The sequence below is a fragment of the Meleagris gallopavo genome, chromosome 1 (genome assembly GCF_000146605.3).
Source record: "Meleagris gallopavo isolate NT-WF06-2002-E0010 breed Aviagen turkey brand Nicholas breeding stock chromosome 1, Turkey_5.1, whole genome shotgun sequence".
NCBI classification, from domain to species: Eukaryota; Metazoa; Chordata; class Aves; order Galliformes; family Phasianidae; genus Meleagris; species Meleagris gallopavo.
In genome coordinates this window covers 147,422,255-147,426,995 of record NC_015011.2, presented here as the reverse complement: position 1 = coordinate 147,426,995, position 4,741 = coordinate 147,422,255, and positions in this window count along the sequence as shown.

Sequence of the window (4,741 nt, the reverse complement as noted above, 5' to 3'; positions counted from 1 at the left end):
AGTGCACAGGATTTATTATAACCAGCATACTTAGTGGAGGGCTACAAAAATCCTAGTAAGTTAAGATTAAAATAAATCCAAAAACAAAAACTAAAAAGACAGTCAGATTTAATCATCCTCATTTATTCCACTGAAGAAAACTTACTACTTACAAGTATCTGAGAGCAAAATGTTTATCTAGAAAAAGATTTCATCTCTTATGGAAGTGGTTAGCAATTCAGTATGTATTTGGGCACACACTGTTTTCCCTAATTTCCTTTCCCTAATTCCTCTTTAAGAAGATCTACAGAGGTTTCCTCCAGTCCAAGTGAGGCAAAATAAGAAACACTCCTCCAAATAGTATTGTGTGGTTTATCTGCCTGCTTGATGATTAACATGGTTTTATTTTTATTAACTTGAAGGAAAAGGAATACACTTACCAGAAGAGACAGTTACATTTTACCAAAATCTTTCTTGTGCTCTTGATATTACCAAAGAACTGAGATGACTTTTGCATTCACAGATTAAACATGACACAATCTTGTTTTGCATGATCTTGCTTTCTGAAATGAAAATTTTACACAGCTTGACTTCATAAAGTAATATGTTGATTGAAAATATTTGTGACAGTTGTGGTTAGTTAACAAACTTACTATTATGGTACTTCAATAAGATGTCACTACTTTAAATGCTAGGTACAAAATTGGCTGTAGGTTACAGTCGCATTTTCTGAGACTATATTGTCTATGTGTGAGCTCACATTGCATTACACGAGTCAATTTTCCTGCCTTCAATTTGCTTAGTAGAAGTGATATATATAGATTTACATACTAGATTAAAAAAAAAAAAGTACAAATGTGAACTTATTCTCTAGGATGTTCAAAAATCTATTTATCTATTAACCTGTCAGAATTTATAGGGTATAAAAAAAAAAAAAACAACTAAAATTTGGCAACCGTTTTGAAAATAAATATTTGTGAAATCAGTTATTTTCTAAATAAGCAAAGATATTTTTGTGAAGGTTGTAGATTTCTCTAACTTTTTTTTTTTAATGTAAAATATAATGAGTAATGAACCTTATATCATTAATTGTTATTTTTTCTTTTTTCTTTTTTTCTTATATTCTTTTGTTTGATTTGTTAGAGCTTATTGCTTATAAGGTATGCGTGAGACAAATAAAAATTTTTGAAATGAATATTTCAACACAATAAATTCACATTTATAAAATTATTTCCACACACTTGACTACAGATTTTTTCTGAACTAAATTGACTTCACAGATTTTCTTCTCATTAGACACAGCAGAATATATCTCACTTTAATCTACTCAAGCTAAACACATGATATGCATTTAATTTTTGATGTTTATTTTCCAGGCTCTTTTACAATGTTAGCATTAAGAAAGTATCCATAATTCAATAACACATATGTGTGGGAGAAAAATTCTGCCTGTGCTGTAGTGAAGAGTAGTTTTAATATCCTTGTAGGTGCATAACTGATGTGACAGTGTTGCAGTATGTGCCGTAGACTATGTATATTAACTACGGATATAGAGATAGTGACTTTGCATATATGTCTGTGAGGAAATATATACCAAATATAGGAATTTTTTTATAAAAAGCACATTCACAAAATTATAAGCTATATTTTTTCACCAAATTTGAATAAGTTAAAAGTGGAGATGCACAAGATTATTTTTTTTAATGTTACTCACAGTTTGCTTTGAAAACAACATATAAAAAAGTCAAATTAAAAGCTAATTACCCTGAAGTCAGAAGATAATTTTTATTTCATATAACTACAAATTGAAGATTTAAGATTCATATTATAGATTTGATAATAGCACAGGTTCAGAGACACTTGGACTTCTAGGTGCAGAGTCAAAATCACACAAGAGCTCCTTTTCAAGGAAATGCAAGGCAATTGTTTTTAAAGGTATATGAATTGTTTTTAAAGATATTATGAAGATTCTGAATATAGCCTCACTGATTATAGAAAATTATCAGGTGAACTTCGCTCTGATACTTACATTTGAGATGTTGCATTTTGATGAATCATTCTTTTTGGTTTGTTTGTTTTGCTTTCTTTTATGCATTCATTCTGAAAAATATGTACTTTTATAAATTTAGGATTAATATTTTCATTGGAAAATATATGATTTAATTTTTCATCTTCATCTAGCAAATAACATATTTTAAACTCTGAAACTAGAAAGATTCAAAGATTTCTATACTGCTAAGAGTAGAATGAGTTTTTCCAAACACTGCATAAATTCTAGTTTTATAGTGTTCACTTGTTTCTTCATGCCTTTTCATTTTATGTCTGAATTCACTTGAATTTCACTTACTAAACTTCTTCCATTAATTAACAATATTAACCAAAAGTTTGCTAATAATACAAAGCTGAGAGGAGTGGCCAACACACTGGGAGGCTGTGCTACCATTCAAAAAGATCTAGACAGACTGGAGAGTTGCCAGGGAGGAACACAATGAAGTTTAACAAGAGCAAATGCAGAGTCTTGCACCTGAGGAGGAATAACCGCATACATCACTACGAGTTAAGGGATGATTTGCTGGAGAAGTGCTCTGCAGAGGAGGACCTGAGTGTCTTTGTGGACACAACAGATTGGCCGTGAGTCAGCTGTATGGCTTCATGGCCAAGAAGGCCAATAGTATCCTGGAGCGCATTAGAAAAAGTGTGGCCAGCAGGTCAAGGGAGATGATCCTCCCACTTGACTCTGCCCTGGTGAAGCCACATTTAAAATACAGTGTCAAATTCTGTACTTCCCAGTTCAAAAAGACAGGAATCTCCTAGAAGCAGTCCAGTAGAAGGCCACAAAGATGATAAAGGTCCTGGAGCATCTCCTCTATGAGGAAAGGTTAAGTAACTTGAGTCTGTTTTTTGAGGGGGGAATATGATAAATGTTTATAAATATCTAAAGGGAGATGGGAGGCAAATGAATGAGACCAGACAAGGCAGGCTCTTGTTGGTGGTGCATTGCAACAGGACAAGGAGCAATGGCCTAAAACTTGAATGTAGGAAGTTCCATAGAAACATGTAGAAGAACTCCTTTATGGTAGGGATTACAGAGCACTGGAACAGGCTACCCGGAGAGGTTGTGGAGTATCCTTCTATGGAAATATTCAAAACCCATCTGGATGCTTAGCTATGTGATCAATTGTAGAGAACCTACTTTAGCAGGTGCATTGGACTCGATGAATTCTTGAGGTTGCTTCCAACCTTTGTAATTTCTTGATTCAGTAATGTTTTGTGATTTTGCATTTTATTTCTGATTTCTTACATGTGAGCATCCACACATTCATTATTTTCCTTGTTTATATTTTTATTTATTTTTTTATTTATAATAAACGTCCAATTAATTGTTTAATATTGCACAAAATACTTAGATCAGTATGACTAATGTACATGTAGTTATATATCTGAGCATGGTTGCATGATTCATATTTGTAAACACAGATGAAGTTTAGCAGATAGTATCTTAGTCTCTGTATGTAAGGCAATTAGAGAGTGGTAGTACTAAAACTGAAGGCACATTTTGTCTCTCTAATATCTTTAGAATAAGATCCTTGCTCTGTTGCTTATACGAGGAATGGAGGTACCTTCCTTGCAAGTGCTACTTCAGTAAGACTACATCTGTGCTATCAAATTTGATACTGACTGTAAATGTTCTTGTACATGCACTGGATCTCAGCCTTCTATAACATTAATCCATTAAAATGCTCCCTGGAAACAACTCTGGCCCATGCCAGTTGGTATTTACCCAAGCAGTTTCTGGATATGATTTGAGAGTTGGCACAGATCATGTGCCAATTCCAACAAAACATTTGCAAGCAGTACCTTCTTATAGATAAAGAAGTGCTTAACAATGTATTTTTTTATTTTTATTTTATTTTTTTAATGCTAGCCAGATAAAAGTCTCAGGAATACTTTTTTTTTATGATAAAAATGCCACTTTCTGCACCTAAGCAGGTATACTGGATGTAACATAGCTTTTTTTTTGTTTGCTTTGTTTGTTTTCTTATGGATTAGGTTGTTTGTTTGGTTATTTGTATAATACAATAATATATAATAATATATAATAATATATAATAATATATATATTATTGTCTGACGTCACAGCTCAGGTTCTTTTGAAAGAATGACATGTTCACACATACATATACACATACTCTGTACCTTGCAGATGTCATTAAAAACATATTACTATTGACATCCAGGACTGAGATATATCATGTTTTCAGAGAAGAGAGATCCATTTAAGTAGAAGGATGAAAGTGATAATAGCTGTTGCTATACTTGTCAATTGAATAGACTTAACAATGCAGGTATAGGCAGATTTTGTACAAAGCTTACAGGTCTCCATTACTCAGCTTGCCCTTTTTATGGTTTCCTTTTTCTCTGTGGCAACTGACATCCAGAACTGGTAGCACTGTCATTTGTTTGCTGTGTTCTAACTCTGGAAGGAATACATTTTGCTTGGATAGATCAAATACAAAAATATGTATGCTGTACAAAAAAATATTTTCTTACTGTCACAATTGTACTGGCTGACAGGTTTTATTTAACCATTTAAATAAAAATCGTATACAAGCAGTCTCAGCAAGTCCTAATTTCTCCTGAATAAATAAGGGGAAAATATGTTTTTATCAGCACACTTTTGACTTTAATTTAACAGGTTCTGATGCAAGTTATTTTCCTAATAAAATTCTGTTCACATTCTTTCTCAGGCTTTATTTATTTA